This window comes from Nomascus leucogenys, chromosome 15 (genome assembly GCF_006542625.1).
Source record: "Nomascus leucogenys isolate Asia chromosome 15, Asia_NLE_v1, whole genome shotgun sequence".
In the NCBI taxonomy this organism is placed as follows: Eukaryota; Metazoa; Chordata; class Mammalia; order Primates; family Hylobatidae; genus Nomascus; species Nomascus leucogenys.
In genome coordinates this window covers 4,643,073-4,655,284 of record NC_044395.1, presented here as the reverse complement: position 1 = coordinate 4,655,284, position 12,212 = coordinate 4,643,073, and the positions used below count along the sequence as shown (strand labels likewise).

Here is a 12,212-nt window from a genome sequence, read left to right as displayed (position 1 = left end):
TATCCTATGCCGATTGGGTGTCTGCACTAAATTAGGCATCAACGTGGTGACCTCCCGGGAGTGAGGGACCACCAGGTTGCCTAATGAGGAGAGAACTGGCCCAGGTCAGAAACAGAGCAGGTCAAAACTCCCGTGCTTATCAGTAGTAGGATCGCAGCTGTGAATAGCAACTGCACTCCAGCCTGAGCAACACAGTAAGCCCCCCACCCACCCCGTTTTTAAAAAAAAAAAAAAAAGTAAGCATGGAATCCACTTCTCTGCTAACTTATAAAAATTAGTCTTAGTTCTTTCTCTTTGCCAGAGGAAGCAGAATCTAATTTTAAAATTTAAAAGTACTTCTATGTGGCTTCACATAACATAATTTATCTACTGCTAATTCTGAGCTTGATATGAGAATGTAGCAGATATTAAAAGGAGTATGGTAAACGTAAACAATACTTCATCTTTAAAAACTAATTTTAATGAGGCTTATCCAAATGTAGTTTTTGTTTTGTTTTGTTTTGCTTTTGAGACGGTGTCCCGCTTTGTCACCCAGGCTGCAGTGCAACGGCACAATCTCGGCTCACTGCAACCTCCGCCTCCCCGGTTCAAGCAATTCTCCTGCCTCAGCTTCCCAAGTAGCTGAGACTACAGGCATGTGCCACCATGCCCGGCTAATCCAAGTATAGTTTTAAAACATTATTTTGACTTCTACATTATGTATATACTTTACATAAAAATAAAATCCTAAAAACTGAAACCTATGAACCATATCAAATTGGTAGCATAACAAAAGTATTTCAAGTGACTTTTGAACACAGTACTCATTATACATTCTTCATGCAATATAGTCTAAATACGAAAATAAATGCAAAGAAATCTTAAACTTTATGAAGCTTATTGGTATTAGTAATACCAGCACTATAATTTAAAAATGATTTTATGTATACAGTGGGAGAAAGCAAATAAGTTTATTATTATTATTTTTTTTGAGACAGGGTCTCACTCTGTCATCTAGGCTGAAGTGCAGTGGGGGCATGAACATGGCTCACTGCAGCCTCAACCTCCTGGGCTCAAGCGATCCACCTGCTTCAGCCTCCTGAGCAGCTGGGAACACAGGCACACACCACCATGCCTGGCTAATTTTTTTATTTTTTATAGAGATGGGGGTCTCATCACGTCGCCCAGGCTGGCCTTGAACTCCTGGGCTCAAGCAATCCTTCTGCCTCGGCCTTTCAAAGCCCTGGGATTACAGGCATAAGCCACCGTGCTTCGCCAGTTTATTAATTGTATTAAAAACCAAGATTTTCATTTAAGACAAAAGACAAATATAGAGTCAAGGAAGAAAAAGTCTGCTTCTTAAATAGGAACTGGAATATCACTCTGAACTCATGATTCAACAAGCAAAAAACTTTTTCTTAGTTCTCTCCTCTCAAAGCACCTAGAAGCAATGATACTGCAGCAGCAAAGAATATGCCAAACATCCAGAACTTGGTTTCTATATACGATTTCTCATTAAAAAGAACCAAGACTCCCTGGATAAACAGCCCTTTCCACAGGTGAGCAAAGGAAGTATAAGATAAACCCTGGAGTAACTTGTGTCAGAAAGCACTCCAAGATTAATGGGGAGCAGGGGTGTCAAAACACACGAGTCAGCCTGGAATGGTTCCTACTGACCAAATCTGGGACAGTTTGGTCATTAAAAAGAAAAACGACTGTAACTGGTTATAAAACAAGGAATAAATTAAAACCCATGAGAATCTGAAGTGGTATCATTCACCCCTGCCCCAAAAAACATCTTATATGCCATCACTGGGGGTGGCTATTTCTCCAGCTCTTCACTCTAAATATTGAAAAGTAAAGAGATTAAATTTAACATTTAATTTGCATTTTGGGGAAGAACAATAGTTTACCTGCACTTAATGAAGGAAATCTCTTCCTTAGAGAAAACCTCCAATAAAATAACCGATTTAAGCAAAAGTCATCATGGGTGCTAAAAATCACTAGGCAAAAGATTGTCAGAAAGTGGGTATTTGCTTAGTGTCCAAGTTTTACCCCAAGATTACATATTAATCACAAACTGGCAAACCACACCTTTACAACAGATCAGTAGTCAGGACTTTAATCAAATGGTTACATTTAACATCAATAATAGTGTGGGAATCTGACATGATGTGCCTCCTATATTATGCAATAGGAGGTACACAGCATCACCTATTAAATATTCTTGCCAAAGGAAGTTTTACTTTAAGCTAATTAAGCCTTCCTTTACACCTAACTTCCAGTTAATAGGAAATTCAGGGAGAAAGAGGAATAAATGAAATGACATTTAGGAGGGCACAAATCCAGAATGTGGGTATATTTTACAAGACAACTGGTTTGGTCAATTAGGTGTCAGAAAAAAAGAAGGGAGGGAATATTCATCCTATTTAATTTCCCCTGCAAAAAGGAGAGGGGATGGATACTCTTCATTTTACAAAAGGGACTAAAGACTTAATCACCAAATGCAATCAGTGCATGAATCTTGACTGACTACAACTGGGGGCAGAACCCTCAAAGACACTTTGAAACAACTGAGGAATTTTGAAGATGGAGTTGTTAATTTTGATAGGCATTAATGATGACACTGGGGTTAGTAGGAGAATGTCCCTATTTTTAGGAAACACATGCTGAAACATTTGAGGATTACAGTGTTTGCAGCTTACTTTCAAATAATTACACACATACAGAGAAAGACAGGAGACAATATGGCAAAAATGCTAATCATTAAATTGGTTATTCATTGCATTGATTAGCATTTTTATTCATTGCATGAATAAAACCGATCACAATTGTATAGAACGAACCTCTATACGACTAAAATTTTTCATAACAAAGTTAATAAAATTGTACTTCTATTGAGAAGTACCGTAGAAAGTACACGAAAGTACATCTATACCGGAATTATATTTGGGTTGAAATCTGAACTATCTTACTAGTTGTGTGCCCTAAGGCAAGTTGTAATTCTTCGTATCGCTAAGTTTGTCACTTCTGTAAAATTCAAGTAATAATATCTGCATCATTAGGTTGTTCTGAGAATTAAATAATTACAAATGCAAAAATGCCAAGCAGTACTGCACAAAATGAATAATCTGGTTTTCATAATTAATCAGTACATTACTAATAATCCTAAAATACAAAACTACAGGACTACGTTCATTATATTCACATTCTATGATAAGGGGAAACTACATTAGGTAAAATTATTATTAATCCGCTGACAGTCCAAGTGAAGTAACGGGGGAAATGAAGATTTATACAGTATTTTTTAAACCGAAGAATCCCAACTGAACACCTAGAGAAAAGGAAATCAAAATCGTGCAGCTTGCTTCCGGTATTAGCCGATCTCCAAATAAAACATTAAGAAAATAAGTGGAAGTTATAGAGAATTTCTTCCTGACTTCAAGAGATTATCTACTTACATGCTAAAAAAGAAATTAAGTTTTTGTCTTCATTTTTCTAAGTTCCAAAAAAAGCACACAATTACGGGGTTTTATTCTAAATTCTGCTTGGATTCATAGAACTCACATGGACACAATTTCCTTTTAATCAGTTCTAACGTACCTGTCATTTCTCGAGGTAACCCCTTTTTCTGATTAGGCCAGCAATAAAACGACTAGACGTAGAGTGATCCTCAGGAAGGAAAGAAAAAGAGGTGTGTGTGTGTGTGTGTGTGTGTGTGTGTGTGTGTGTATATATACATATAATTTTTTTTTTTTTAAGAAGTGCCATCTTTTTCTTTCCTGTACCAGAGAAAAAGCAGAAGGGGAAAGGAGGAGGAAAAAAAACAGGTCTGAGCCTCCCGGGTTCGACCAGGTGAGAGGTGGCTACACCTCCGGCCGCTCCGGGTTAGGGTGTTGGGCAAATGGGCGTGCAAAGGACGGGCAGCTCCCTGGAAGGTCGGGGTAACTGCTCCGGGACCGCGGGGCCCAAGGCCGGTCTCCTCCCAGAAGGATTAAATGCCACCGAGGGGTTCCCGTGGGGTGTCTCCCAGCGCGGGGTAGGGTGACAGACCCGGCTCTCCGCTCCCTTCGGCGCCAGGTGGGGGCCACGCGGTGTCAGCCACGGGCAGCGTGCAGGGGCCGTCCCCCGCGCGACCGGAGCCCGCCCTCCCCTCCCCGTTACCTGCGGGCGGCGGCGCCGGGCCCGGAGGCCTGCTGCTGCTCCTCCTTCTCCCGCCAGGCTGGGGCGGCGAGGCGGCGGCGGCGGCGGCGGCCCGGGGGGAGGGGGCGGAGCGCGCGGCTCGCTGCCTCTCTCCTCCCCCGGGAGGCTCAGGGGCCCCTATCTCGGGCCGCCGCGCCTAGGCCCGTGAGCAGCCTGTGGCTGGGGCATGGCGGCACAGCCCACCGGCGTGCCCGCGAGGTGGGAGTGCGAGGAGGCGGGGAGGGAAGCACCCCCAGCGCTCGGAGGGGCCAGAGGGGAGGAGCGAGGGGGCCCGGGAGCCGCGCGCGGGCGGCCGTTGGGGACGGTTGGCCGAAGGCAGGCGGTTGTTTGGGGAGCGCGGCGACGGCTCGCGTGTTCCCAGCGGGGCGGGGTGGGGAAGGGGAAGGGGACTGAGGGGAGGGGAGGGGGAGGTTGGGAGGGAGCCGCCGCCGCGCGCGTGCGGGCCGGCGCCGCCGCCGTTGCCGCTCCGCTCACTCCAGCCTGTTTGGGGGCACTTTGTTTGTGTCCCACAATGCTCTGCGCGGGCGGCCTGGCTGGGGAAGGGGAGGAGAAGGGGGCGTGGCGGAGCGAGCTCGGGGGCGGGGCTCGGAGCGGGGAGGGAAACGTGATGATTGCGCAAGCGCAGAAAATGGGCCCTCCTGGCCGTCGGGACTTGCACTGTTGGTGACTCCGTCTCCTTAGACGGTGGAGCCTGCGTGACCCAGAAAGGCCGTGAGTCTTGCCACTGTATTTTTGCATATGTGCGCACATGTGCCGATTTACATTCACATGCCCCATAAGCCCTGTCCCATTTGTCCTTCCTCTAAGCCGTCCTCTTACCCAGTTCCCCTCTCACACCTGAGAAGCATTTCTCCACAGGAGTCACATTTATAGCATTTTTTTTTTCTTCGAACTAAAAACATAACTCCTATTTTCTCGGGTAGTTTTTGTAGCGAGGTCGAAATGGAAACACTTCAGCCCCTCTTCGGCGAGGGAGGTTAGTTGGTAAGGTGCCCATTGTTCACCCATGGAAACAGGCCTGCCAAGGGCCGTCCCGCAGACAGGTGAGCCCGCGCCCCCGTCCTGGGCGGACTGCGACCTGCGGCGGGTGTCTGGATTGCGTGGCTCCTCCGGCCTCCTCGCAGTGCTTGCTTTCTGCCGTTCTAGCAGTTGCCTCGGTGACCTGGCAGGACGTGCGGCTCTTGAGATGAGTGGAGAAACGGACTCCCAGGTCCCTCTCGTTCTTCCAACACAGGGACACCTAGAGCTGCTCCAAAAATATACCTTACTTCTTCCACAACCGTGAATCTGTCATTTTTACTGCACCATCACTTACTTCCCTGGCCTTCCCGGAGGAAGTGTGCGGGCCTCCCCGAAGTAACCGGTACCGCCTGGGGGGCTTTGAAGCTCTTGGTCAACTGCAAAACCAATCAACCGAGGAGTTAAAACTCCTAGGGCCCTAAGTCTTGGCTTCCCCTGGCCGCGCGGGCGAGCGCTCTCCACACCGCCCCCGGAGGTCATAGGGGTTCCCGGGACTGCAGGCGGCAGCGCCCCAGGTGCCTGGGGGCGGGCGGGGTGCGGGCGGGTGCTCCTTGGGCGCTTTCTGTTTTCCCACGCCTCCAGCTTGCAAACCGAAAGACTTCTTTCCAGAGGGTTTTGTGCAAGGTGGGTGGACGTCCCGCTGAAGTAGAGTGGATTTTCCTTTTGAAACACTTGGCAACATCTCACATTAATTCACTCTGAGAGACAAGCAGCCAAGCACCTGAACACCCTGACACTTGCAATCTTCTTTAGGAATAAAGGCAATAAAAACAACTTCTGTTTTCCTTCGCAGTTTCCAACAAGTTTTCAAGTATGTATAATGTTATCTAATCCTTACGGCAACTGTAATTCACAGGTTTTGTCACAGGTTTCTATTATTATTCCCACTATCATTCTTATAATTCCCATTTCAGAGATGAGAAAGATCAGAGAGATGCGAACTAGGCCCAGAAACTTTTGCACTAAGATTTGAAGAGAGGAAGGGAAAGAAGGCGGAATGCTTACCCGGGAGAGGACTAGCGGCCACGAAAGGGCAGCAGCTGGGGCCCTGGTGAGGAATGTGTGAGAATGTATGTAGGTGGTAAGCAACTGGACAAGAATCAGGATGGAGATGAAGTAGTCAAATCCTATCTACCTCTCCTAGTGCCTTTAACAGGATAGTCAGTCAATAAAAGACCATGAAGCAAGTCTTTTCTAAGTGCTTCTCCAGGGGCTGTGGTGGCAGCTCCTCAACTACTACACTGATAGAAAAATTTGCTTTCCTTTGTAGTACAACTTGAAGTCAGGTAGAGGAATGCCTCTAGCTTTGTTATTTTTGCTCAGAATTGCCCTAGCTTTTCAGGGTCTTTTGTGGTTCCATACAAATTTTAGTATTGTTTTTTCTAGTTCTGTGATGAGTGTCATTGATATTTTGGTAGGGATTGCACTGTACCTGTAGGTGGCTTTGGGTAGTGTGGATATTTTAACAGTATTAATTCTTTCAATTCATGAGCATGAGATATCTTTCCTTTTTTTTTTGTTCTCTTCATTTTCTTTCATCAATGTGTATACTTTTCCGGGTAGAGATTTTTCACTTCCTTGCTTACATTTATTCCTAGGTATTTTATTTTGCTTTTTTGTAGCTATTGTAAATGAGATTGTTTTCTTGATTTCTTTTTCAGATTGATGGCTGTTAGCATACAGAAAATCAACTGGGCCGGGCGTGGTGGCTCACGCCTGTAATCCCAACACTTTGGGAGGCAGAGGCAGGCGGATCACGAGGTCAGGAGTTCAAGACCAGCCTGGCCAACATAATGAAACCCCATCTCTACTAAAAATACAAAAAAGTTAGCTGGGAATGGTGGCACGCGCCTGTAGTCCCAGCTACTCTGGAGGCTGAGGTGGGGAATCGCTTGAACCCAGGAGGTGGAGGTTACAGTGAGCCGAGATCGTGCCGCTCCAGCCTGGTGACAGAGCAAGACTCCGTCTCCAAAAAAAAAAGAAAAGAAAATCAATTGATTTTTGTATCCTTCAACTTAACTGAATTCGTTCATCAAAGTTCTGAGAGATGGAGTCTTTAGGTTTTTCTAAATAGAAGAACAAGTCATCTGCAAACAAGGGTAAGTTGACTTCTTCCTTTCCAATTCAGTTGCCCTTTATTTCTTTCTCTTGCCTAATTGCTCTGGTGAGGACTCCCAGAATTATGTTGAATAGGAGTGGTGAAAGTAGGTATCCTTGTCTTGTTCCAGATCTTAGTGGAAAGGCTTTCAATGTTTTCCTGTTCAGTGTGATATTAGCTGCGCGTTTGTCATATATGGCTTTTATCATTTAAAAACTTTTTTCCCCTTAGATTATTCCCGTCTCCTCTGCCTTTTCCACTTAAAAAAATTTTTTTTGGAGACAGGCTCTCACTGTGTTGTCCAAGAGTGCAGTGGTGCAATCTGAAACTCCTGGGCTAAATACAGTCTGAAACTCCTGGGCACAAGCGTCCTCTGGCCTCAGCTTTCCAAATAGCTAGGACTACAAGTGTGCCACCATGCCTGGCTAATTTTAAAAATTTTTTGTAGAGATGGGTCTTGCTATGTGAACTCGGGCTCAAGTGATCCTCCTGAAGTGCTGGGATTACAGGCGTAAGCTACCATACCTGAGCCCTTTCCTGCTTTTCTTTCTCATTTAACATTTAAATATTTTATCATCCTTCCACTCCACCCCCACCTCAAGGTCTGAAGAATTTATTAACTAACAAATGACCGTGAGGCCCTTAAGAGCTCAATGCTAGATGCTTGGAGAGGGTGTGAGAAAAATTTCAAAGAAGATTAACTTTTCAGGAGCCCTCTTGTCTGTTTTGGCTCTGGGCAGGGTCAGTTTCTGTGGCTTCTGCAGCCTCCCACCTTTTTCCTTCTTGAGCTGGTAGAGACTTGCCTCTGGGTTGCTGGAATATACACACCTTTCTTTGACACTAGGTTAAATAATACTGCTGGGAGGATTTTGTGAAATCAGAATCCTGTACACAGGTGAAACAAACAAATGTAGACAGTATGAGGAACCTTTAATTATTAACCTGGTGTGGATGATTCTGAGGAATTCAAATTCCAGGCAAATTCCAGGAGTTATATTTCAGCCACGAGCTCTTTGAGGGACTAAATTCTGCAAAAGATGGCACTTAAAGACCATTAGAACTGAATGGAAACTTAGTTATTTAGTCCAAAAGCATTAGCATTCAGGCATGAATGCTTTCTACCCGACCTTGCTTCCTTATTAGATTATACAACTACATATATAAAAAAATTAATCTCACTCTCTTACCCTAAAATTTATACCTCTTCTAGTGTTCACATTTTACCATTCACCCAGTGAAGCAGGTTGACTTTGCTACTTTACTACTGTATCTCAATTCCAATCCATCAACAAGTCCTGTTGAATCTACCCCTCTCCACTGCCACCATCCTAAAATCAGATGATACTAGCTTGTGCCTGGAGAATTATAATACCACTCATGTGCTTTCCCAAATGCACTCTCCCTTTTCCTCATTCTCTACATGGTCGCCAGAGTTGCAATGCATAGCAGTCATGTCAGCCAACAGTGGCTTCCTATTGCTCCCAGGATAAAGTCCCGAACCCTTAGCATGGCTTTCACACCACTATGCAATCTGGGCCCTTTCAGTGTCTTAAGCTTCATCTCTTAGCTATGCTTTTTCAGGAAACGTGCCAGTTGCAGAGGCGGTTTTGTTTTTTCTTTCCTTTTTTTTTTTGAGACGGAGTCTCACTCTGTCGCCAGGCTGGAGTGCAGTGGCGTGATCTCGGCTCACTGCAACCTCTGCCTCCTGGGTTCAAGCGATTCTCCTGCCTCAGCCTCCCAAACAGCTGGGACTATAGGCACACGCCACCACACCCAGCTAATTTTTGTATTTTTAGTAGAGACGGGGTTTCAGCATATTGGCCCGGCCGGTCTCAAACTCCTGACCTTGTGATCCGCCCGCCTTGGCCTCCCAAAGTGCTGGGATTACAGGCGTGAGCCACCACGACCGGCAGTTTTTTTTTTTTTAACATCTTATAAAATGCTATGCTCTTTCTCCACTACGCATATTATTTCTTCTGTGTAGAAATACTGTACTCCATTCCTTAGCTGATTTCCTTTCAATCCTCAGATCTCTTCTTTTACATATAGATACACATATATAGACACACACATATACATATGTCAGCTTTCTTGAGATATAGTTCACATACCATACAATTCACCCATTTAAGATATGTAATTAAATGGCTTTTGGCCTATTCACAGAGCTGTGCAACCATCACCGTAATCAATTTTATAACATTCTCATTACCCAGAAAGAAACACATACCTGTTAGCAGTTACTCCCATTTTCCCCCACCTCCTCGGCCCTAGGAACCACTAACTTAGCTACTTTCTCTCTGTACGGATCTGCCATATATTTCTTTTTTGCAGTTTCAGTGAGAGCTGTGCCATGTTTGGCTAGTGTATCGGTTAAGTCCTCTGCATTGTTTTCCCTAGCATTTCTAAAAAGGGACTAGGTTGTTTGCCCTATAGTGTTTGCCACAATCTAGATTTTGTCAACTGCATCCCTGTGGTTTATTTATGTTCCCTTAGCTGCATTTTGTGTAATTTGGCAGTAGGATCTAAATGTTTTATCGGATTCAAGTTTAATTTTTGGCAATATCACTTTATAGGTGGCAGTGTACATTTCCACTGAGAGATAACACAGTGTATGCTTGTCCTTCTTTTTGTGATGTTGGCAGCCATTGATGAGAAATGCCTAGATCAATTCATTCATTAGGAGTTTTAAGTAGTGATATAATTCTATCTTTCTTCATTTGCTAGCTATTGTACAATGTTTCTACAAAGGGAAATTGCCTCTTTTTGATTATTTGATTACCTAGTGATATTGTTTATATAGGAAAGCATGATAAATGCTTGATTATTTCCCTTTTACCAAATAATCTCTTAATTGTTGCCACTTCTCTCCTTTTCAGCCCCTACCATCCTGATCCAGAGTCCTTAACCTGACCCCCAAGACCTTGAATCTTTGGGATCCTACTCCTTTTGTAAGGTCCTGCATGATTTGGTCCCCATCTCTGCAGCCTCCTTTCAGCCCACTTTCCTCCTCTCTCACTTTATCTAAGCCAATTGACCTATTTTCATTTCCTAACTCACCAGAGTTTTTCCCATTTCAGGCCCATATTCCCTCACCTGGAAAGCTTTCTCCAACTTCCCCTAACTCTTACTTACCTTTCAATCATTGTTTTTTTTTAAGGAAGGCTACGTTGGTCTTCTGATTATATCCTCTCGTACCACCCTCTGTTTGACCTTCATGGCACTTCTTATACAGATGCTCCTCAACTTATGATGGGGTTATATTGCAATAAACCCATCGTAAGTTGAAAATATCGTAAGTCAAAAATGCATTTATTTATTTATTTATTTGAGATGGAGTCTCACTCTGTCTCCCAGGCTGGAGTGCAGTGGTGCAATCTCAGCTCACTGCAACCTCCGCCTCCCGGGTTCAAGCGATTCTCCTGCCTCAGCCTCCCTAGTAGCTGGGATTACAGGCATGCACCACCATGTCCACCTAATTTTTGTGTTTTTAGTAGAGAGGGTTTCACCACACGGCCCAGGCTGGTCTCAAACTTCTGACTTCAAGTTATCCACCCGCCTCAGCTTCCCAAAGTGCTGGGATTAAAGGCATGAGCCACCACACCTGGCCAAAAATGCATTTAATACATCTAACCTACCAAACATCATACCTGGCCTACCTTAAATGTGCTCAGAACATTTACATTTGCCTACAGTTGGGCAAGATCATCCAACACAAAGCCTAATTTACAGTGAAGTATTGAATATCTCATGTACTTTATTGTGGAAGTAGAAAATAGAATGGTTGTATAGACATGTGAAGTACAGTTTCTTTTGTATATTTATCACTTCACACTGTTGTAAAGTCAAAAAATCTCAAGTTGGGGACTGTCTGCAGTTGATATTTATACTTATTTGTGATAAGCATGTGTCTGATCATTTGTATAATGTCTGCCTCCTCACCAAACCATAAGTTCCATGAAGGCAGCAGTCATATCTACTATTTTTCTTCTAAGATTAACTTAATGATTGGAATATAGTATATGCTCAAAAAATAAATGTTGAAGTCATATTTGGGAAAAAGAAAATACTTTATCTTAGCTGGGTGCGGTGGCTCACGCCTGTAATCCCAGCACTTTGGGAGGCTGAGGCAGGTGGATCACCCGAGGTCAGGAGTTTGAGACCAGCCTGACCAACAGGGTGAAACCCCATCTCTACTAAAAATGCAAAAATTAGCTGGGCATGGTGGCAGGCATCTGTAGTCCCAGCTACTCAGGAGGCTGTGACGGGAGAATTGCTTGAACCCGGGAGGCGGAGGTTGCGGTGAGCTGAGATCAAGCCACTGCACTCCAGCCTGGGCGACAGAGCTAGACTCCATCTCAAAAAAAAAAAAAAAAAAAGAAAATACTTTATCCCAACTTGTAAAGAGTAAAGATAGCTAAGATTCACTGAGTTCTTCTGATATTCAAATCTGAGTAATCTGGCTCCAGAACCTAAGATATCAGGTTGAAATCCCAGTATAGGCATACCTCAGAGATATTGTGGGTTCAGTTAAAGACCATCACAATGAAGTGGGTCACACACATTTTATGGCTTCTCAGTACATATAAAAGTTATGTTTACGCTATACTATGGTCCAAGATTGTCCAACCCATGGCCCGCAGGCTACACGCAACTCAGGACAGCTTTGAATGTGGCCAAACACAGATTTGTAAACTTTCCTAAAGCATTATGAGATTTTTTTTTGCAACTTTTTTTTTAGCACATCAGCTATTGCCAGCGTTAGTGTATTTTATGTGTGGCCCAAGACAATTCTTCTTCCAATGTGGCCCAAGGAAGCCAGAAGATTGGACACCCTGCTATAGTCAATTAAGTATACAAGAGCATTATATCTAAAAAAATTAAAATTAAAAATACTGTATTGCTAAAAAGT

The 12,212-nt window shown here is 44.1% G+C and overlaps 1 protein-coding gene across 5 annotated transcripts in view; it reads right to left on the bottom strand.

The window, feature by feature from the left end:
• Window positions 1-4,695, bottom strand: part of ZBTB44 (zinc finger and BTB domain containing 44) — a 90,044-nt gene extending 85,349 nt beyond the window's left edge. For 4 of the 5 annotated variants that reach the window (XM_030794562.1, XM_030794563.1, XM_030794565.1 and 1 more), the window contains exon 1: window positions 4,144-4,695. The gene's annotated coding sequence lies outside the window, so the exon portion shown is untranslated. The remainder of the gene's footprint in view (window positions 1-4,143) is intronic. The other variant, XM_030794564.1, reaches the window with a different exon arrangement.
• Between the last annotated feature and the right edge of the window lie 7,517 nt (window positions 4,696-12,212).